Genomic DNA, 24492 nt, shown 5'->3' with positions numbered 1-24492 from the left:
TGAATTGTGTCCCGCCCACCCAAAGAAAAATTATTTGCTGAAGCCCTAATCCCCAATGACACTATATTTGGAAATAGGGCCTTTAAGGAAGTAAATAAGCCTAAATGAGATCATAAAGATGGGGCCCTATTCCAAAAGGACTAGTGCCCTTTTAAGAGGAGGAGATACCAGAAATCTTTCTCCCTCAGAACGTGCGCCATGAGCATGCAGTGAGAAGGCAGCCATCTGCAAACCAAGGAGAGAGGTCTCATTAGGAATCAACCCTACTGATCTTAGACTTCCAGCCATCAGGATGGTGAGAAAATTAATTTCTATTTTTTAAGCTGCCAGTCACTGTTATGGCAGTGCTAGTAAACTAATACAAGTCCATACCAATATAAATGATTGAGCAAATAAATAAGTGGAAAGAAGAGACAAATACCTATACATTAGAAACTTTAAAAAAAATGTATGTGGACACTGTCCCCTTGAGGAGGTAGAACATAGCTCTCTACACTGGGTTCGATGACTTTCTTCCAAAGGCATCGTATGGAAAGGGCGTAACAGTACAGAAGACTGACGTCATCAGTGGTAAGGGAAGCTGATAACGTACCCTTAATATGATCTGGTAAGAAGGACACTTGTCTTCCTCCTCCAAACTAAAATTCCTGTCACGTCAAAAGAAAAACATCAGACAAACCCAAATTGAGGGACAGTTTACAAAATACCTGCCCAGATTTCTCCTAAGTGTCAAGGTGACCCAAATGAAGGAAAGTCTAAAACTGTCACAGTTTAATGGATCCTAAGCAGATTTGATGACTAAATGTGATGTGGCCCTCTGGATGGAATCTTGTAGCAGACAAAGGACTAGGTAAAAACTGAAGACATCTGAATAAGGTATGAGCTTCAGTTACTAACTGTCAACATTGGTTCATTGGTCCTGACAAATGTATCAAACTCATGTTTGATCGTAGCAGGGGATACTAGGTACAGGATATATACGGCAACTGCTTAGATATCTATGTATTTTGGTAAGCTTTCTGTAAATATACAACTATTCTAAATGAAAAGTCTATTTAAAGGAATTCCCTGGTGGTCCAGTGGCTAAGACTCTGTGCTCCCCAAGCGGGGGGGCCCAGGTTTAATCCCTGGTCAGGCAACTAGATCCCACCTGCCACAACTAAGACTTGGCATAGCCAAATAAATACATATTTTTAAAAGTCTATTTTAAACAAATATGCAAAACGGTGTTTTTGTTATATCTTCCACATGACTTCTGTCTTATATTGTTTCTCTGAATATTCCAAAGTGAGTATTCACTTATCTTGGGAACAGAGTTTAGCTTAGTTTTGTTTCTTCTCACAAAACAGGACCCATTTTTGCAGTCAATATTCTGCCACATCTTGGCAGGAGTCCAGCAGATGAGGCAGGGGAGGACCAGTATAAGATTGAGCATGTTTATCTGTATGAGTAAGTAATTCCTGTAGGTATACTTTAAAGAGGCATGTGAGTCCCCATATCTGAAACATCTCCACAGTTTTATTCCTCCTCTTGTAATTTTTTTCTCTTTCTGTAGATGACCTCTGAAAATCCCAGAAAACAATATTTGCTTTTAGATGGTTGGGATTGAATCCTCTATTGTCTTTTTTTTCCTTTGAATCCTCTTGTTCTTTTTTTCCCACAGAGAAACTCCCAGATTTTTCTTTTTATTTTAAGATTATGTTACTGAACCAGATGATCCAGTTTCGCCTTTTGCTTCTCAGGCTCAAAAAGAAAAAAAAAAAAAGAGCCTGTGCTGTGGGATTTAGCAAACACTTCACTCTCTTCTCTTCCAGACCCTGTCAGCTGCATGGTTCCAACAGCAGTCAAAGTGGATCTACAGCTCCAAACCCCATTCCTCCTGGATTTTCATGCTGGCCGCCAACCAAGAACTGGCTCCAGCTGTACTGGCCCCTAATTTCTTTAACTCTTTCCTCTTCTTTATTCTGGTGTTGAGAGAGCAAAGGAGATTCATTTGCAAGTATTTATTGAGCACCAGTCACTGAGGACAGCAGTAAATAAGGCAGGTGAGGTCCCTGCCCATAGAAGCCACATTCTGAAAGATGGATAGCATCATGGCACACTTATTACTGCTAGAAGAGTTACTTGAATGAATGTTTTCATTAGTCCTGATGATGGAGATGCTAATTGTTATTCTCATTTATGAGACATAGACGCCAAATGACTTACCCAACATCAGGCAGCTAGTTAGTGATGGAGATACAATTATTTTCTTTTACTGATTTTATTTATCTATTTATTTTTGGCTGTGCTGGGTCTTCGCTGCTGCACGAGGTTTTCTCTAGCTGCAGTGAGGGGGCGCTTCTCATCGCAGTGGCTTCTCCTGCTGTGCAGCATGGGCTCTAGGGTGCGTAGGCTTCAGTAGTTGTGGCTCCCGGGCTCTAGCGCACAGGCTCAGTTGCCCTTGGGCATGTAAGATCCTCCAGGACCAAGGATCGAATCTGTGTCTCCTGCTCTGGCAGGCAGACTCTCCACCACTGAGCCACCAGGGTAGTCCCTGGAGATACAACTTAAATCAAAGGTCTCAGATTCCAGAACACTTGGATTCCTAACCATGATAATATCCATAAAATTGTTCTTTTGCATAGATACTGTCTGATTGCTGTCTTGCTCTTTCCACTCTTAAAAGTATGCTGCTTCTAAAAAATATCTGTAATGTCTAATGACAATTATAAAAAGAAAAAGTGGCTTTTTTTTTTTTTTAAGAAAATGGTGCCGTTCGCATTCAATAGTTGCTTTTGTAGCATGCGCTACCTCTCTTTCCTATTTCTATAGTGAACCTCCCCATCACCCCACCCCACCCCTCCCTCCGCCCCTCTGCAGGATATTCAGGTGTTTCAGGTTTGATGAACCCAGCAGGAATTCCACGGATAGATTGGCATAATTTAACAGCCCTCTTGCATCTTTCTGGCCACATGATAGGTTGGGAAGGAGCTTGTACCTCGGGCATAAGCCAATCAGTGCCTATCATTCTAATAGCTGACGTGACTGGTTTATAGAACTATAGACGCGACGTGAGACACTTGCTTTCTCCTCCAGGGTGGGAAGGAGGTGGTATCTAACTCCAGTTTTTGTTGGCCCCCATTCTGGAGGAGGAACTGAAAGCTCGGATTCATGGAGCTCAATTTCTGACCGTACCGCATCTGACGTCGTCCTCACTCATTGACATTTCAGGTGAGCGACCCCTAAATACTCTTTCATGTTGAAGTCACTTTGACTTGGAGGTTCTTTTTGTTTCATTCAAAAACGTGCTATCCGACACAAATAATTGCTTTTATTAGGGATATAAGCCTAAATATTTAAGTAGATTAAAAAAAAAACCTTCACAAGAAACTAAAAGAAACAAACAAAGCTCCCACGGAATTATCCAGAGAACATTCCAATGTCCAGAGAACATTTGCAGACAAATTTGAATCTCTGACTTAAGTGAAAAAAAAAAAGTAAAATACACCTAGACCGTGGTAGATTCGTTTGTTTTACACGTGAAGGTAATCAAGACTGTGGTTAATAACTTGGGCCCAGATGTACCAGATGCTCAGTTAATTGGCCCCCACTCAGCTGGGTTCACATTGTAGTACACAATTGTCTTGGATTTTGTTGCTAAAAACACGCCTGTTTTTGCCAAACAACACTGTTCTGGAGATTTGCCACCCCAAACACAGAAAGCTTGCTGTGATGAAGATTTGTGCCATTGGTGAGACCAGAAAACACCACTACATTGTAATAATGCCAGAGGCAACACGTCAGCTTGTGTGTCTTCAATTAATCACGCATTAGACAGATTTCAAACAGCGGCTTCGTTCTCATTAACTAGCCGCTGAGCGTGGAGATGCTAGCTGTGCATTAGGAGCTGAAGGTGGACAGGAAGTTGCATTCTGGCTGACTGTGTACCTGCCCTTCCAAGGACATTCTCTCTGTGTCCAACTTAATGTTCTGTGGAGGTTTTAGCCTCTGAGGACACAAGGCCAAAGCTAATCAGGAATCAGTTGTTACATAGCAAGGCTCAACTTTGACCACATTGGGGAGATGGCAATCTGGAGAGATGGCAGTTGTCTCTAATCTGAGACAAATCACGATGTTTTCAGCTTCCCTGTTAGGTTGGTTGGCCCAGGAGGGCCCTGTAGGATAACACAGTGAATATGGCAGCTCTCCAGTCTGCTCTTAAAATGTTGAGGAAATAGAGGTCTGGCTGGCAGTGAACAAACAGATGGTTAGAAGCTTTTGCCTTCCTTATTTAGTTATTAACTAATTTTTGGCTGTGCTGGGTCTTCATTGCCGTGTGCTTTTATCTAGTCTCAGCAAGCGGGGACTACTCTCTAGCGGTGGTGACTGGCTTTTCATTGTGGTGGCTTCTCTGTTGTGGACCATGGGCTCTAGGGCAACTCAGGCTTCAGTAGATGCAGTTCCCAGACTCTGGCCCACAGGCTTAATATTTCTAGCACACAGGCTTAGCTGCTCCACGGCATGTGGGGTCTTCCCGGCACTGGGGATTGAACCCATGTCCCTGCATTGACAGGTGAATTCTTCACCAGTGAGTCACCAGGGAAGCCCTTATCTTCCTTTTTTAAAATGAATTTTTATTGGTGTAGAGTTGATATTACAGGCTTCCTTTACCACTGGTGGTTCAGTGGTAAATAATCCACCTGCAATCCAGGAGATGCAGAAGACACAGGTTCAATCCCTGGGTCAGGAAGATCCCCTGGAGGAGGAAACGGCAACCCACCCCATTACTCTCATGGGGATAATCCTAAAACAGGAGCCTGGTGGGCTCTAGTCCACAGGGTCACAAAGAGTCAGACGTGACCGAGCGTAGTTGATTTACAGTGTTGCATTTGTTTCTGCTGTGTGGCCAAGTGAATCAGCTGTACGTATACATACATCCACCCTTTTTTAGATTCTACTCCCATATAGGTCATTACAGAGTATTGGATAGAGTACCCTGTCAGCAATGGAAACTTACTGCTAAGATTTCTTTGTGATCAGTAAAATTTCTCCTGCAGATTTTGATAAAATATTTGAAGGGCTTAAGTGCACTTCCAGAGTGTGAATTCCTTTTACCTTCCATTTTTAATTTTAAACTTTAAAAGATGTTAACATCTGTATCTGACAATTGGGCTGTGGATAGGCGTAAATCATGTATTTAGTCCCATAGGAGTAAAATATACCTGGATCTCTGCCCTGTTCTCTTAAAACTAAAGAGGGTGAAACTTTTGTCAAGTTCAAGTGTGGCTTCCTCTGCAAGCAATGCCTGAGCTCTGAACACATGGTGCTACCAAAGCCAGTGTTTATGGGTTGTGTGGAGCTTGGAACGTGTTCTTTCATAGGAACAAATGGAATTAGCGAAAGGCCAGCCCACCTGGTGTGCTCATAATGGCCTCATAAGGGAACCATTTATTACAAAACCCAACCACGCTGTTAACAGTGCTTCTGGCGGAAAATGGTTCAGACCACACTCGGGTTGTTATCCTTCTGTTTGGCTGCAGTAGGTTTGGGATCTTCTTTGGCTGTTGCGTAGGACACAGTTGTGTGGAGAAGGTTGTTGATGGGTGGGAATAGACAAGGACTCACTGGTGGCTCAGTGGTAAAGAATCGGCCTGCCAATGCAGGGTTTGATCCCTGGGTTGGGAAGATCCCTGGGAGAATGAAATGGCTACCCACTCCAGTATTCTTGCCTGGGAAATCCCATGGACAGAGGAACCTGGTGGGCTATAGTGCATGGGGTCACAAAGAATCAGACATGACAGAGCGACTGTCACTTTTTTCACTTTCAAGTATGCAAGCCAGTAGGATTGAGGGACTGTGAACAAGGCGGGTAGAGAACCAGGGGATGAGAAATCCAGATGCTCCTAAGCCTTAGGGTCTCTGCTTACGATATGTCTCCTTAAAAAAAAAAAAAAAATCATTGAGGATAATAACAAGGATGCAGATTTTCCTAAGGTCACCTCATAGACAAAGGAGATGCTGCTGCTAAGTCACTTCAGTCGTGTCCAACTCTGTGCGACCCCATAGATGGCAGCCCACCAGGCTCCTCTGTCCATGGGATTCTCCAGGCAAGAACACTGGAGTGGGTTGCCATTTCCTCCTCCAATGCATGAAAGTGAAAAGTCAAAGTGAAGTCGTGCAGTTGTGTCCGACTCCTAGCGACCCCGTGGACTGCCACCTACCAGGCTCCTCCGTCCATGGGATTTTCCAGGAAAGAGTACTGGAGTGGGGTGCCATTGCCTTCTCCAAGACAAAGGAGATGATGGGGCATTAATTCAATTCAGAGAATTGGGGTTTCCTGGAATCTCAGGAATTGATATAAGCCTGGGCTCTTCTAACACAGTTGTTACTGACCAGGATTCTTGCCTCCTTTATCAACAGAAAAGGCCAGACAAAAAATTCAGGCAAGGCTTTATTGGGGTCCCTGCTGCAGCAGTGGGGGAGGCAGAACAAAAAACAAGTTCCTTTGCTCACTCCCCAAGGAGAGGTGAGCTGATTTCTTACATGAGGTGAGGGTAGCAGTGTGTCCAGAGGTCAGGCTGGAGGGGTGATTTTGGTGATTTGCCCACCGCTTTGGTGCTATTGTGTGAAGGGGGCATGCGCAGTCTAGCAGTTGGGTTTTTTTTTTTGTCCCTGTGTATCTTTTGTCCAGAATTTGCCCCAGCTGTGCATACACATAGTTATTTTTAGTCCCTTATGGTTTCTTAGCATTTTGTTGCTTGAGGAGATGTTTGTCCAGGTACAAGCATTGCAGCACAGCAGTAAAGGATCCCAGGTCCCAGGCCTTTCTCAAAATGAACTATGGAACTCTGACTTTGAACACCTCATCAGATTTTTGTGTATTGGGATTTTCTGCCATTACGGCCATCAGAAAGAAAAGTCAAAATTGAGTAGATGTCAAACATTACCTCGACATGAACATCACTGTAACCAGGACCTCGTTATAATTTCATCTTCTTATTCAAGGCCAAACAAAGTTCAGCTGCTTGCTGAAACATGAGCAGAGGTAAGATTTTCTTTATTATTTGTGAATTTTAGTTTAGTTCAATTTTTATTTTGTGAAAGTGAAAGTGAAGTCGTTCAGTCGTGTCTGGCTCTTTGCGAACCCATGGACTGTAGCCTACCAGGCTCTTCAGTCTATGGAATTTTCCAGGCAAGGGTACTGGAGTGGGTTGCCATTTCCTTCTCCAGGGCATCTTCCCAACCCAGGGATCGAACCCGGTCTCCCACACTGTGGGCAGATGCTTTACCATCTGAGCCACCAGGGACGCACTTATTCCTTATTTCAGGAAGTATGCATTAATTGGAGAAGGCAATGGCACCCCACTCCAGTATTCTTGCCTGGAAAATCCCATGGACGGAGGAGCCTGGTAGGCTGCAGTCCATGGGGTTGCTAAGAGTCGGACACAACTGAACGACTTCACTTTCATTTTTCACTTTCATGCAGTGGAGAAGGAAATGGCAACCTACTCCAGTATTCTTGCCTGGAGAATCCCAGGGATGGGGGAGCCTGGTGGGCTGCCATCTATGGGGTCGCACAGAATCTGACATGACTGAAGCGACTTAGCAGTAGCAGCAGCATACATTAATTTTTACATGAAAAACACAGCTATACACCTTTGAAGTAGTGGATCTTTGCAAACAAAAATCATCTACAATGAAGTAAAATATAAAGCATTTTTCTTGGGAGAAAAGTCCACACTTTTCATGAGCTCCTTGAAGTATTCATGCACCTCAATCGTTGAGATTCATTGCCCTGCAAGAATGAAAATACAGTCATTAATAATGGGTCCACTTTATAGTTATAATGGGATGAGTGGGTTCTGAGAGGAGCTGGAGATTTTTCGGCAGCATTCAATATGATGAAAACTTTAAGGCTTACTCATTTGAAAGTAGTAAATCCCTCCATTCCTATTATAAGATGACAGTATATTTGTGGGTTTTTGTTGTTGTTCAGTCACTCAGTCATGTCCAACTCTTTGCAACTCCATGGACTGCAGAATGCCAGGCTTCCCTGTCCTTCACCATCTCCCAGATCTTGCTCAAACTCGCATCCATTGAGTCAGTGATGCCATCCAACCATATTATCCTCTGTTGTTCCCTTCTCCTCTTGCCCCCAGTCCCTCCCAGCATCAGGGTCTTTTCCAATGAGTCGGCTCTTTGCCTCAGGTGGCCAAAGTATTGGAGCTTCAGCTTCAGCCCTTCCAGTAAATATTCAAGGTTGATTTAAGTTTGAATTTTTATTTTAAAAATTTATTTTATTCAAGTATTGATTTACAGTGTTGTGTTCATTTCTGCTGCACAGAGAAGTGGTTCAGTTATATATATATATATATATATACACACACACACACACACACACATTCTTTTTCATGTTCTTTTCCATATGGTTTATCACCAGATATTGAATATAGTTCCCTGTGCTATATTGTAGGACCTTGTTGTTTACCTGTGGGGTTTTAACCTATGACTTGATTTATGAAAGAGAATAATGTTTGTAATATATATTTGTATATAACATGATATTTTAGATATTTAAAGATTATATATATAATTATACATATCAGTTATCTGAGCAGATAATAATCCCTGATTATTTTTATTTCTTGCTATAACACTTGGTCCAGGTTATTGTTAAGGAAAAAGTGTAGCTTTCCGCCATCTTTCCATATGGCCATCATGGTGCGCAGGAAGGTCTGGCTGATGCTCTCAACAGTATCAACAGTGCCAGCAAGAGAGGCAAACCCCAGGTTCTTATTAGGCTGTCCTGTCATCATCTGGTTTCTAGTTATTGATGGTGAAGCATGGTTGCCTTGGCGAGTGTGAAATCACTGATGATCACAGAGTTGTGAAAATTGCTGGGAACCTTACAGGCAGGTGAAGCAAGTGTGGCGTGCCCAAATTTTATGTGCATCAGCCCCAGATTTGATGTGCATCTCAGAGATCTAGAAAAAGGGCAGAATGACCTGATCCTGTCGTATCAGTCTGGTTTCATTGTACTGATGGCCTCGGCTTGCATCATGGACCATGAAGAAGCAACACAAAAACACACAGGGGGGAAAATCCTGTGATTCTTTTGCTAAGGATGTAAAACATCTGTGCAAATAAAGTGCCTCAACAGGCAAAAAAAAAAAAAAAAAAAAGTATAATATGTAAGCTCTTTAAAACTGGGAATTCTACCTTCCATATTCTTTGAAGCTCTGTAAGACCTAACCTCTTACTCTATATCCTTTCATATAAATCAGAATCTATTCAACATCCTGGTAGTATAAAGACTTATTCATGGCCTGGTTACCTATCTTTACATGTTTGTTTGTTTTTAACGAGAAATGTATATAAAGTACTTTTTCACATCCCAAACTATGAGAATTGCCTCAAGACAAAGTCCTTGTGGAATTGTTTGAGTTGTGAGATGCATTAGCTTATTTATTTTGCCATGTGGGTTGTGGGATCTTTGTTTGTCAAGTAGAGATCAAACCTGGGCCCTCAGCAGTGAAAATTCAGAGTCCTAACCACTGGACTGCCAGGGAACCACCGGCACCTACTTAATGTTCTAGTTATTCTCCTTGGGTGTTGCTCTATTTGTCAATATCCTGTTGTCGTTCAGTCGCTAAGTTGTGTGGCCAACTCTGTGTGACCCCATGGACTGCAGCATGCCAGGCTTCCCTGTACTTCCCTAAATCCTGGAGTTTCTGCAAACTCGTGTCCATTGTGTTGGTGATGCTATCCAACCATTTCATCCTCTGCTGCCCCCTTCTCCTTTTGCCTTTAATCTTTCCCAGCATCACGGTCTTTTCCAATGAGCCTGCTCTTTGCCTCAGGTGACCAAAGTATTGGAGCTTCAACTTCAGCATCAGTCCTTCCAATGATTATTCAGGGTTGATTTCCTTTAGGATTGACTAGTTTGATCTCCTTCCACTCCAAGGGAATCTCAAGGGTCTTCTCCAGCAGCACAATTTGAAAGCATCAGTTCTTAGCTGCTCAGTTTTCCTTACAGTCCAACTCTCATATCCATACATGACTACTGGGAAAAATCATAGCTTTGACTATACACACCTTTGTTGGCAAAGTGATGTCTAAGCTCTTTTAGTACACTGTCTAGGTTTGTCATAGCTTTTCTTCCAAGGAGCAAGCATCTTTTAATTACATGTCTTCAGTCACCATCCACAGTGATTTTGGAGCCTAAAAATGTCTGTCACTGTTTCCATTTTTCCCACATCTGTTTGCTATGAAGTGATGGGACTGGATACCATGATCTTTGTTTTTGGAATATTGAGCTTCAGGCCAGCTTTTTCACTTTCCTCTTTCACCTTCATCAAGAGGCTTTTTAGTTACTCTTTGCCTTCTGCCATTGGAATGATATCATCTGCATATCTGAGGTTGCTGATATTTCTCCCAGTAGTTTTGATTCCAGCTTGTGTTTCATCAAGCCCAGAATTTTGCATGATGTACTCTGCACATAGGGCTTCCCTGGTGGCTCAGCTGATAAAGAATCCTCCTGCAATGTGGGAGACCTGGTTTTGATCCCTGGGTTGGGAAGATCCCATGGAGAAAGGAACAGCTACCCACTCCAGTATTCTGGCCTGGAGAATTCCATGGACTGTATAGTTCACGGGGTTGCAAAGAGTCAAACACGACTGAGTGACTTTCACACTTTTTACTCTGTATATAAGTTAAATTAAGTAAGGTGATGATATACAGCCTTGACGTATTCCTTTCCCAATTTTGAACCAGTCCATTGTTCTAACTTCTGCTTCTTGACCTGCATACAGATTTCTCAGGAGGCAGGTAAGATGGCCTGGTATTCCCATCTCTTTAAGAACTGTTCACAGTTTTCTGTGATCCACACAGTCAAAGGCTTTAGCATAGTCCATAAAGTAGAAATAGATTTTTTTGGAATTTCCTTGCTTGTTCTGTGATCCAATGGATGTTGACAATTTGATCTCTGGTTCCTCTGCCCTTTCTAAATCCAACTTGCATATCTGAAAGTTATCTGTTCATGTACTGCTGAGGCCTAGCTGGAAGGATTTTGAACATTATCCTGCTATCATGTGAAATAAGCACAGTTGTATGGTAGTTTGAACATTCTTTGGCATCGCCCTTCTTTGGGGCCAGGGCTTTCAAAGCAGTAAAGTAGCACAGCAGTAAAGAATATGCCTGCCAATGCAGGAGATGAAAGAGACGTGGGTTCGATCACTAGGTCAGGAGCGAAGGGCAACCCACTCCAGTATTCGTACCTGGAGAATTCCATGGACATTCCACAGGGTCGCAAAGAGTCGGACATGACTGAGCAGCTAACACTTTCCCTTCCTTGGGGTTGGAATAAAAACTGACCTTTCCAGTCCTGTGTCCACTACCGAGTTTTCTAAATTTGCTGAAATATTGAGTGCAATATTTTGACAGCATCATCTTTTAGGATTTGAAATAGCTCAGATGGAATGCATCACTTCCACTGGCTTTGTTTGTAGTAATGCTTCCTAAGGCCCACTTGACTTCACACTCCAGTATGTCTGACTCTAGGTGAGTGACCATACCACTGTGGTTATCCAGGTCATTAAGACCTTTTTTGTACAGTTCTTCTGTGTATTCTTGCCACCTCTTCTTGATCTCTTCTGCTTCTGTTAGGTCCTTACCATTTCTGTCCTTTATCATGCCCATCCTTACATATCCTTGTCAATATCCTGTTAACCCTTTTAATTCTTTCTGATATTCCCTCGTAATCAGCTTTGTGCACCAACTTTGTGTTACCAACTTTCTATTATCACAGGCTTCCTGAAATTCCCCCATGCTCCAGTCTCCTTACTGGGCAAAAAAACATTAAAAATATAAGCATTTGATGGTCATCATCTGAGCATCGACTCTCTAGATGTCAAGCAGTGGGGTAGGTTTGGGGATAAGATGCCGTCTCTGCCACCAACAAGTTAAAAATCCAGACAGATTAAACAGCCTGGTAGAATCCTCTAGGATGCTGTCTCTCTGCTAGGAAGGAAAAGGGTTGTTATGAATGAGTAATTTAGGTGTCACTACCCTGCCAAATTTTAACTATCACATGTGCCCCCAAGTGTGGTATGGGTGCTAAGTAAATATGCCATTCCCCAGTCTCATTTTACAGAGGGCCAATTAGACAGGCAGAGACAGTGGCCATTTTATAAATGAATTCATTTCAAAAATGTATCACTCTGAGATCATTCCAATTTTCCTACAAAAAAAATCCCACTCCTTTTTGACCACTGTGATGATACGTGTTCATGCTTACAAAAAGATTGCTTTGGACTTGATTTAATTAGCAATCAGTCAGTCTACAAAAGTTTCCTGAGCAGAGGTTGTTATGTGCCAGATTATGGGGACACCACAGAGAACAAAACCAAGACCCTGGTCTCAGGGGTCTACAGCCTGCTGGGTAGCGAGATGGGGGATCGGTTATATTGTCCTTCAACTCACTTCTCTTAGGCTTGGTCTGATTTACTTCACATCATGTAAGTTCTTTAGATCACTGGTTGGGTTTGTCAGTGCAAGCAAACTTGGAACTCAGAACTTCCAAATCTTCAGGGTATGACAAGACCCCTCATGGTGGCTCACCAGCAGCAGCAATAATGGGTTCTCTGCTCTCCTGTTGGTTTTACTGGCTTTGTGCATGCATGCTAAGTTGCTTCGGTCGTGTCTGACTCTTTGCAACCCCATGGACTGTAGCCTGCCAGACTCCTCTGTCCATGGGATTCTCCAGGCAAGAATACTAGAGTGGGTTGCCATTAGCTCCTCAAGGGGATCTTCCTGACCCAGGGATTGAACCTGCATCTCTTATGTCTCCTGCATTGGCAGGCAGATTTTTTACCACTAGCACCACCTGGGAAGCCTGTTACTGGCTTTGGATGGGTCACTTCAGTAGAGAGACAGTGGTGACCTTAACTGCCCTGGATTGAGACACAATAGTCTTCTACCAAAATCTTCTACAGGATAGACTCTCCTATTCATGTGTAGTCCTGTGAAACTCATAAAGGTGGACATGATCCACAGTGTTACTCTTAAGAGTTTTTCCAGAGAGATTTTAATTTGACTTCTGGGAAAACAAATGGTAAACAAAAGCCTGGGATATAGCCCTCAAAGCATTGAAAAGCCAGTATTCCAGCAGAGTGGGGTTTGAAGTATGCAAGAGTCCATTCTTGGCCTCACTCTAATAGAGATGATGCTTTGCTCCAACTCATTGAGAAGATGACACATCTCTCCATCCTTATTCAGAACCCTGTGCTAATGTGTGCTAGAAATAAGGAGTCTATTCAGATGGCAGTGTTAGTCTCTCTCATTCTTTCTAACACTGTGACTTTCAGAGAGAATGACTCCCATTTTGGCCAGGTGGTGTTTTAAGGATTTGGGGTCTATCTATACCTAGTTCTTTTAGCCACCACCCTACAACCTGGGGAAGGACACCCCTGCTACTGACTTCTTGTACCTGATACTCTCTGATGCTTGAGGAGCAATGGTCTTCTAGGCTGATTAGGGTACCCATTTGGCACTGTGATGGTTCATTTTATGTGTCCATTTAGCTGGACTGTAGTGCCCAGATATTTGGTCAAACATTAACCTGGGTGTGTCTGTGAGGGTGTTTATGCATGAGATTAACATTTAAATGGGTGGACTTTGAGTAAAACAGATTGCCCTCCCTCATGTGGGTGGGCCTTATCTAATCAGATGAAGGCCTGAATAGAATGAAAGATTGACTTCCCCCATGTAAGAGGGAATTCTGCCTGCAGACAGCTTTTGGACTTCAACTGCAACACTGATTTTTTTCTTGAGTCTCCAGCCTGTGAGCCCACCCTTCAGATTTTGGTCTTGCTAACCTCCATAATTGTGTGAGCCAATTCCTTAAAATACATCTCTTTCCATCTCACTACACTGCTCTCACTCTCCTGTGTACACGCTATCTACACACACGCAGTATATCCTAGTGGTTCTGTTCTCCAGGGAACTCTGATATACTTGGTAGCCCAAATATCTGTTGACTAAGTGTCCTCACAGGGAGTCCTTTTAGCCCCAAAACTTTGTGATGAGATAACTCTCAGTGATAGCTTATGTATCATGGCCCCTGCCTGAAATGAAGAGGCAGTCATGGAATTTGGACGGTGCAAAAGAAAAAAAAAAATATGGATGAAGGATTGTCCTACACAGCCACCTAGGGAGGCTGAGCCCATGTCCTCTGCCGGTGCAATGGCAGTACCCCAGCTGACCCCTGATCCCATTCAAAATGTAAAATGTGATCCACCTTTTTGAGTGGCCTTCTATCTGTTATGACATTATATTATGCTGCCAACTCATGGACAAGTCCATGGATTGATTGACTGAGTTGGTTAGAATCTGAACCATTGGAACCTGTTCTTGTCTTGATCAAATTGAGCAGTCAACATCAGGAACTTTGAAATGCAGTTCGACCTACTGACAAAGAAGGATGTGGTGGCAACAATAAACTGTCAATGAGCTGTTCTTCTACCAGAGCTCACAAGGAGGGTGTTTTCATGGGTGGGGATGTAGGTGGCTGGCAAAGGTTAATAATCTCCTTGTACCTTGGCATGACTGGGTACTGAGATTACATTTTTTCCTTTTCTTTCCTATGGGGATATTCTTCAGAAGAAGATGACTCTCAGCTAATCCTCCCTGCAGTCATCTCCCTTGTCAAAGAGCTTTAATTTCTTAGAGCTGTTCTGCTTCTCCTCCTTCCCCTCTCCTCCCATTATTATCAGAGTTAAGCTTTGTTTCCACTGTTGGTTCTTGTTCTGATGGCAAGTATGTATAAGCCATGGACTTATTTACTCAGTCAAATCCATTCAGAAGAGCAGTGATTCAAATCTTGTTGGTACCACCTTATTTAACTTAGGGAATTAAATACTTAGGGATAAAAGATGTATCTGGCTAGCTCAAGATGACCAGAAGAAGGTTCTTTATGCTTAATGATATATTTCAAAAGATTATTGATACCTAATTTTAACCATGTCCACTGTAACTTTCTCTTCTTTTCCAAGAAAGATAATTGAAATAATATTCTTGGGGAAGCGCTTGAGCACAGACCAAAATGTATTATTCTTTCCCTGGTACCACCTAAAGGGAGATAATCTCACACAGAATTAAGTATTGGGTTGGCCAAAAAGTTCATTTGGGTTCTTCTGTAACATGTCATGAAATAAGCCAAATGAGCTTTTTGGCTAACCCAATACTTGCCTTCTAGCCACATGGTAAAGGTATATTTATCTACTCACCACTGGATCAACAGCTGTCACTCTTTTTGTTAAGATCTTCTGCTACCTACCACATTTGATCATGGATTTCCTGGCCCCATATATCTCCACAGTTTAGCTGACTGCATAATACCAGAATTCAGTCCTCATTTTGTACCCTAATTTTGTAGAGCACTGTTCAAGAATAGTAGTTCTCCACCCAAGCTATGCCTGAGAATCACTTGGGGAGTTTGAAAACGCATGTGCGCCAAGGCTCTACCCCTGAATATTCTGATTCCGTAGGTCAAGGATGGGTCCCAAGCATCTGTAGTGTTAATATCCCAGGTGATTCTGTGGTCAGACCAAACAGCTGACTGTCCTAGACCTTCTGGTTCCATCTGCCCACTCTACACAGACCATCAGCCACATGGCTTGCATCAGTTAATATGCAAGTGAGAACTCCAGAGTAGCACCTCTTGCTGAAAAAGACGTGGGCTCTTTGTATTCACAACAGAATTCAGTTGTAATGACTCACCATGCCTCACTGGCCAGAATCCTCCCTTTGGTATCCATCAGTGTTCCACTTCTGCTGCTCCTTTGTCATCCCTGGCACTACTGTTACCCTAACAGCTGGTCAGTATTAAGGAAGCTGTCAGCATATACATATAAGGAGTTTTAGAACTAATGCTAGACTCGGGGGGGATTTGTGAGTCTGGGCTGGCCTCCAGACACAATGTAATTCTGCTCGAGCCAGCTGCTAGAAGACCGCAACTTCTGGGTCTCCAGAGTAACAGGAGATGCTGTCTTCAAGGTCTTCAGACCTCCATGCATTCTGTTGATGTTCATCTAGATCACTAAGACCCAGACTCCCTTCTCCACTTGAGATCCCTGAGTGTGTGCTGGAAGAGGTTCTGAGCATCCAATGGCACTAAAATCAGTCAGAGACATAGGCATGGGAACTCCTCTTTCACCTTAGAAATGTGCTAGGATGCATTAGGGTTGACCCTGGGAAGAGTGCATCCCTCCTTCTTGATGGGAAAGGGTCACACCTGGTGGGAGGCGATGTCTACATTCAGTGAACCCTTTGATGACTCAGCCCACTAAAACTCGTAGGTGCAATTCTTTTTAATAAAAGCTACTGCAGCTTTTGTCTTTGACATGGGGAATGTTCCTAAACTCTGTGCCTATCCTCTGGTTTCACTTATCCTGGCTTCTTTGCATTCTAGCCAGTGGCCACCCTCATACCTATATTTTCTCTCCATCTCTTCTCTTTCTCTACTTCTAGCCTCTTTGGATGGAATTTCTGATTGGATGTTCTACAGCAGGGGTTCCTAACCTCCAGATCCAATGCCTAATGATCTGAGGTGGAGCTGATGTAATAATAATAGAAGTAAAGTGCATGGAACATATAATGCACTTGAATCATCCCAAAACCATTCCCCTACCCCATCTGTGGGAAAAATGTCTTCTATGAAACCAGCCTCTGATGCAAAAAAGGTTGGGGATTGAGATTCTACAGGGTTCTGATTTAAATTCCTCTCAATGGCCACCCACTCCAGTATTCTTGCCTAGAGAGTCCTGTGGATGGAGGAGCCTGGTGGGCTGCTGTCCATAGGGTCACACAGAGTCAGACATGACTGAAATGACTTAGCATGCATGCATGCATTAGAGAAGGAAATGGCAACCCACTCCAGTGTTCTTGCCTGGAGAATCCCAGGGTCAGAGGAGCCTGGTAGGCTGCCGTCTATGGGGTCGCACAGAGTCGGACACGACTGAAGCGACTTAGCATGCATGTGTGCAAAGGTGCTAGTTCTTGGGTCTCTAGAGGTCAATGACCTTCTCCCCGACACCCTCTCCACGTTTGGAGGATGGAGCATCACAACTCATGCCCAACACCTAAACTTCCATTTTTGAGTGTAGGTGAAGGGGCTACACCCAAAATGTCCTGCAAGACTTAGTAAGAAAATTATTACAACTTCCTGCATGTAGGAAAGAAACCACAGAAGAACACCCAGTCCTAGTGGGATTTCTTCCTCTGATTCCCATAGCAGCTACACCAGGACCAAGCTAATGTTTAATTGCTTCATCATTATTTAACTCTTGACTTACTGTGTCTTTCATCTTACTTGATGGTTAGCCCTTTGGGGTAAGAATAATGTGTTGTGTATACACTGTGTCCCCATAGTATCTGGTAAAGTTTTTTGCTTGGAATATGGGACCAAATTACATCAATATATTTAAACACTAAGAAATATGCAGAGGGCTTCCCCGTTGGCTCATTGGTAAAGAATTCACCTGCCAATGCAGGAGACATGGTTTCAATCCTGGGTCTAGGAAGATCCCACGTGCTGTGGAGCAGTGTGCCCACATGCCACAACTACTGAGTCCACGCGCTGGACTACTGAAGCCCGAGCACCTGGAGCCTGTGCTGCACAACAAGAGAAGCCATAGCAACGAGAAGCCTGCACGCTGCGACTGGAGAAAGCCCGCATGCAGCAGTGAAGACCCACTGTGGTCAAAATAAATATTTTAAAAAAGAAACATACAGATACATATATAACTAGTGCTATATACAGTGGCTGTTTAGTCACTCAGTTGTGTCCAACTGTTTGCAACCCCATGGACTGTGGCCCACCAGGCTCCTTTGTCCTCTGTAGGATTTCCCAGGCAAAAATACTGGAGTGGGTTGCCATTTTCTTCTCCAGAGGATCTTCCTGACCCAGGGATTGAACCCGCATCTCCTTCCTTAGGAGGCAGCTGCTGTATGCAGAGGGAGACATAAATTGGGTGGGCTCAGAGAAATATCTGTGATTTTAAATGAAATGTACTAGTTAAATAATCAGAGGCCTCTAGGGAAGAGCCCATAAGAATCTATCCAGCCCTTCTAGGAGGGGAGCAGGTGTCTTATAAACCCAACAGAAGGATTTACTAATAATGGCTGAACTCATGCTAAGAAATGAGAGCTGTATACAACTGAGTATGTGCTAAGTCACTTTAGTTGTGTCCAACTCTTTGTGACCCTATGGACTGTAGCCCACCAGGCTCCTGTGTCCATGGGATTTCTCAGGCAAGAATACTGGAGTGGGTTGCCATTTCCTTTTCCAGGGAATCTCCCCAACCAGGGATCGAACCTGCTTTTCTTACGTCTCCTGCATTGGCATGTGAGTTCTTTATCACTAGTGCCACCTGGGAAGCAGTGATATATTTTTCCAAATCTCTCCCTCAGAGCTATAAGGAACATCTGGTGGGTTATGGTAACAGACTTTAGTTCCTCATTCATGACCCTGTGGCAGCAGTCACCTAGGTGGGTTAAAGACTCTTGTGTAGGATCTTCTTTCTCCAGCAATTTGATCTGCACCTGCTATGCTGTGACTTTTTTTTTTTTTTGGCTTCCAAGTTCCTAAACACAGAAAATAACCAATCTAATGTCATTGCTCCCAATGTAGTCTCTAACTGATGAATCTTCATGAATTGATTTTTTTTTTTTAAGAGAAGATTTTGCTTGTCTTCTTGGATTCTGCAAATGCTGGCTAGACCCATTAAATTGACATTACATCTCTCTTTCTTTTCTCTATGTGGATTAACCTGTTTGGGTTCTCCTTGTGGACTTTATTCTCTTTGGACACTGTGGTTCTCTTTGTCCAACTATCATACCCTGGGTTGTTTTAAACAGCTTTGGGGAGGGAGGCAGGGTAATCACTTTCTGCTTCGAGTCTGAGTTGCAAATGGGTTTCTGTCAGTGCTATTGTTGCTGTATCTCAGAATGCAATAGCTCTGATGCATCATCTCCATGCACTCCAGTTGGACTTGAAGACAGACCTGTGGGAGCTGTGGTTGATAGAGGATGAGACGGAGAGTGAGCTGTTGTTTGTAATTGGAGATGAAGGTGGTTTCATGATGGGGAAGGAATGCATAGTAGCCCTTTAATCCATAAACATAAATAACCCTCTAATCCATAAACAGCTTTGTAAAATCAAAACATGAATAGCCCTTTAAACCATAAACAGTTTTGTAAAATCAAAACAATGCATACAATTTAATAAAATTAATAAATGTAGAGCCAGCAGTCGATTCTGGGGCAGGAGAGGTTAAAGAAAAATGTATTAAGGAGTTTCCCGGGTAGTCCAGTGGTTAAGAATCTGCCTTGCAATTCAAAGGACACTGGTTTGATCCCTGGTCCAGGAAGATCCCACCTGCTGTGGAGCAACTAAGCCTGTGTCCCCCAACTACTGACCTTTGTGCTCGTAAACCACAACTACTGAGCCCACGTGCTACAACTACTGAACTCCACACCCTAGAGCCCGGGCTCTGCCCAAGAGATGCCACAGCAATGAGAAGTCATGCACTGCAGCTAGAGAATAGCCCCTGCATGCCACAACTAGAGAGAAAACCCGAGTGCAGCAACAAAGACCCACTACAGTCAAACAAATAAAAATGTGTTAAGGAAATTTAACTCTTATTTCTAGGCATGAGATAAAATAGGGGGAGACAGAGGCAGGAAGGTTGGGGAGGAGCCCTTACAGGAGCCAGCCTGTGGCTGCTTACCTGTGGAGAAAGGAAATGGTTACCACCAGGTACCAGATTGGAAAGGAGAGAAGCCACGTGTACTGTGTGCTCCAAAAGAACACGAATGCTACTGCCCATACTTAGAAACCAGAGAGTGTGAAAGTGGGCTCCTGGTGGGTTAACAAGCTACCTTTGTGACAGCCCTTTAAACAAGAGGTCAACATGCCCATTAGCTCAGTTTCCTCAGTCTTGAGTTCTTGAGTTGGCCTGAGCGCCAGCACTTTGCTGTGGGTGCGGACTTTATAGGCTGAGTGTTGCCATGCTGCTTGCTTTCCTCTAGACTTGCTCCCAGCCATTCATAGAGCTCAGCTTGCTGTCAGCCTGTGTGTATCTTCAAGGACTCGGGTGACTTCATTTCTGATGCAGTTCTCTGAAGACACAGAGTTGCATGTTCTTGAAGGGGTATTCCATATATATTTGGTAGAGCTTCTCTAAAAAGTATAATAGTAGACAGAAAGGAAGTTTTCATGAATTCATCAGAAAGTCTGCCTGATGGCCTTCTTTTTCAGTTTGTGTATGGAGGGTACCGGGGTAAGGGGAGGGAGTGAGAAAGAAGGAATGGGAGATGCATTTGGAGCGACAGAGAGGAGTAATTTCTGGTCTGGCCTGGCTTTTGTTTTTGTTTTGTTTTGAAGAGCAGGAAAGCCCGCAGCTCAATTTGGTTTTGATTAACTGCAATTGCTGAAAAGAGGCCCTTTGTCTTGGGCAAAGAGACCGTTTGTCTTGAGGAGTTGATATACAGCAGTAATGTAATCCCAGGTGTGTGATTTGGGCTCCCTAATGAAGGCCAGCAGTGATAAGCGCAGACAATTCTCCGAGGAGGGGGCTGAGGCAGTTAAGTACAAGGGCCTGATTCAAAATGGTGCTAGGTTCCAAAGACAGGATTTCAAATGTACTGGAATTATGGCTCAATGGATTCAAGTAATGTAGGTGAGCTGTTTAAATCAGAGAGCCTGGGTTCCTGAAGAGGGCCGAGTTACTGGGTTAGGTCTGTTTCCATGAGGTCCTGGCAGCAGGTGTGTGTATGTCTCTGTCTGTGTGTGCCTATATTTTGGTTTCGTTCTAGGAAGCAGTTAGGGAATCAGAGGCTGTCTTGAGTGCTTGCACTGTTCCAAAAAAATTTTTTTTTCTTTTAACAACTCAGACATTCTAGTTCTCACGTGGAAGTATTCAAAAATACAATAACTGGAGAGACTTGAGTTGAGCCATTAACAGCTTGCTGGCATTAAATAAGGAAATGCAAGACGATCCCATTGGTACTGGGGAAACTTTTGTGGATTGTGAGGCTTTTTCTGGTCACAAGAAGAGGTTGCCTTATGGTTTGTCATGCTCTGGACACGACTGAAGCGACTTAGCAGCAGCAGCAGCAGCAGCCACATCTGTATTCCATGCAACTTGCAGCCCCCAGGTACTAAAAGAATAATGCAAATATCCTGTAGTATTTTTTTCCCCCTCCTCAAAGTTCTGGGACCTGTCTCCTCCACCAAGAAATAAAAAAAGAGAGAGACAATTCCAAATATGTGTTAATGTTAGGAACAGTTCCAATTTTAAGGAAATTGAATAAAAATAACCCCCCTCAACTTAAGAATTGAAAAAAATCTATCCTTATAATATCAAGTTCATCACATAATCATAATTTTAATAACTAATGGATAAAGCTTTAGCATATAAGTCAGTCTTGAAATGATGATATCACAAATGTCAGTGCATTCAATGGGATAGAAATGTGAAGAATCTCCAGTTTTTACTGACAGCACTAAGAGCATTACATGCTAATATAACTGTTTAACATGCCTTGAATTGAAACATTTATATTGTATTTTCCATGCTAATTGTCATGGAAAAGACATAAAAGTACAGAAAACATGCACAGGGAATACTCCTTTGGTTCTGGCAAATGGATAGCATGTCATGTCTTGGAGCTGGAAGATTTTCCCATATTATAAGCACTGCTCATATTTGACCCAGTCTATATTTTGGAAATTATTCCATAGCTATGAATAGTTCTAGAGGCTATATTCCATTTTTTAAATGTCAAATTAGAATAAATGTGGTTTTTTCCTTATCATAAAACATTTATGAAAAAATTAGAATGTACAACTAAGCATAACAAAGAGAAGAAAAACTATCTATAAAACTTCCTCCCCAGAAATTAGTCCTTTGAAAATCTTTGTGCATATTCTTCCATCCCCTTTTTTCTATATGCCTGTGGTAGGGTGACCAGCTGTCCCAGTTGGGTTGAGGCATTTCTTAGGGCTTTCAGTTTTCAGAATGATCAGTTTTAGGCCAAATGGGAGATGCCTTGGTTGTGTAAATGCATTTGTACATGTGTGTGTGCACATACAAACACAAATATAAATCCACACCATCAGATCAGATCAGATCAGTCACTCAGTCGTGTCCGACTCTTTGCGACCCCATGAATTGCAGCACGCCAGGCCTCCCTGTCCATCACCAACTCCCAGAGTTCACTCAGACTCACGTCCATCGAGTCAGTGATGCCATCCAGCCATCTCATCCTCTGTCGTCCCCTTCTCCTCCTGCCCCCAATCCCTCCCAGCATCAGAGTCTTTTCCAATGAGTCAACTCTTTGCATGAGGTGGCCAAAGTATTGGAGTTTCAGCTTTAGCATCATTCCTTCCAAAGAAATCCCAGGGCTGATCTCCTTCAGAATGGACTGGTTGGATCTCCTTGCAGTCCAAGGGACTCTCAAGAGTCTTCTCCAACACCATAGTTCAAAAGCATCAATTCTTTGGTGCTCAGCCTTCTTCACAGTCCAACTCTCACATCCATACATGACCACTGGAAAAACCATAGCCTTGACTAGACGAACCTTTGTTGGCAAAGTAATGTCTCTGCTTTTGGATATGCTATCTAGGTTGGTCATAACTTTCCTTCCAAGGAGTAAGCGTCTTTTAATTTCATGGCTGCAGTCACCATCTGTAGTGATTTTGGAGCCCAGAAAAATAAAGTCTGACACTGTTTCCACTGTTTCCCCATCTATTTCCCATGAAGTGGTGGGACCGGATGCCATGATCTTCGTTTTCTGAATGTTGAGCTTTAAGCCAACTTTTTCACTCTCCTCTTTCACTTTCATCAAGCGGCTTTTGAGTTCCTCTTCACTTTCTGCCATAAGGGTGGTGTCATCTGCATATCTGAGGTTATTGATATTTCTCCCAGAAATCTTGATTCCAACTTGTGTTTCTTCCAGTCCAGCGTTTCTCATGATGTACTCTGCATATAAGTTAAATAAACAGGGTGACAATATACAGCCTTGACGAACTCCTTTTCCTATTTGGAACCAGTCTGTTGTTCCATGTCCAGTTCTAACTGTTGCTGTCTGACCTGCATACAGATTTCTCAAGAGGCAGATCAGGTGGTCTGGTATTCCCATCTCTTGAAGAATTTTCCACAGTTTATTATGATCCACACAATCAAAGGCTTTGGCATAGTCAGTAAAGCAGAAATAGATGTTTTGCTGGAACTCTCTTGCTTTTTCCATGATCCAGCGGATGTTGGCAATTTGATCTCTGGTTCCTCTGCCTTTTCTAAAACCAGCTTGAACATCAGGAAGTTCACAGTTCACATGTTGCTGAAGCCTGGCTTGGAGAATTTTGAGCATTACTTTACTAGCGTGTGAGATGAGTGCAATTGTGCGGTAGTTTGAGCATTCTTTGGCATTGCCTTTCTTTGGGATTGGAATGAAAACTGACCTTTTCCACACCATACACATGCATTAATAAAATCACTTTCATTAGGAACTTGTGTTGGACCAGCCATGAATTCTATACATGTATTATCATGATTCCCAGTTATTCATGAGGGCGACTAAAGCTTAGAGAGGCATTTTCCTGTTGTATCCTGAGCCTGTTTTCTCACTGGGGCAGGGTGGTGGTCAGCCACGTATGTGTATTTTCCCCTAGTTTGTCATTTCCTTTTTAAATTTAGTTATGGTTGTCTATACACAGAAATTGTAAAATTTTATGTCAGTGCTATTATTTTCCCACTTTAGGTAATGTTTAGAAAATCTCTTTCCATCCCAAGGCCATATAAAGTCACTTAGAACTTTTACTGATACTCTTAAAATTCTAATACTCTTTCTTCTAGTTTTTTACTGAGATATATTTGATATATAACGTTGCATAAGTCCATGGTATGAAATATAATTTGACATATGTATGTATTGCAAAATGTCTACCACAAGTTTAGTTATCATTGATGCATCATGTCACATGGTTACAATTTTTTTTGATGAGAGCTTTTAATATTATTCTTCTAGCAACTTTCAAATATGTAATACACTATTATTAACTATAGTAACTATACTATACATTACATCCCAAGACTTATTACCTTATAATTGTTAAGTTTGCATCTTTTCACCACTTTCTGCCATTTCACTTCACCTCCTGCCTCAGGTAAACACCAATCTGTTCTCTGTATCTATGAGTTCAGTTTGTGTTTTTAGATACCACATGTGAATGAAATAACACAGTATTTGTTTTTTTCTGGCTGACATATTTCCCTTAGCATAATGCCCTGAAGGTTCATCCATGTTGTCACAAAAGGCAAGATTTCCCTTTTTTATGGCTGAATAATATCTATTTATATATATACATATATATGTATTTCACATTTTCTGTATGTTTATACATCCATGGACCCTTGAGATGTTCTTTGTCTTGGTATTGTGAATAATAAT

General features: G+C 42.6%; 1 long non-coding RNA gene across 10 annotated transcripts in view; it reads left to right on the top strand.

Annotated features, from left to right (window-relative positions):
* Positions 1-24492, top strand: part of LOC147360998 (uncharacterized) — a 130046-nt gene that overhangs the window by 12154 nt on the left and 93400 nt on the right. For 6 of the 10 annotated variants that reach the window (XR_015139597.1, XR_015139594.1, XR_015139596.1 and 3 more), the window contains exons 3-4: positions 1815-2045; positions 3079-3213. This is a non-coding gene — a long non-coding RNA (uncharacterized LOC147360998). The remainder of the gene's footprint in view (positions 1-1814; positions 2046-3078; positions 3214-24492) is intronic. The other 4 variants (XR_015139601.1, XR_015139599.1, XR_015139600.1 and 1 more) reach the window with 1 other exon arrangement.

Source organism: Bos grunniens, chromosome 13 (genome assembly GCF_055505025.1).
Source record: "Bos grunniens cultivar Pamir isolate PY7600 chromosome 13, Bosgru_T2T1.0, whole genome shotgun sequence".
Lineage (NCBI taxonomy): Eukaryota > Metazoa > Chordata > Mammalia > Artiodactyla > Bovidae > Bos > Bos grunniens.
The sequence above is the reverse complement of the archived record's forward strand: the minus strand, read 5'-3'. Positions and strand labels throughout refer to the sequence as shown.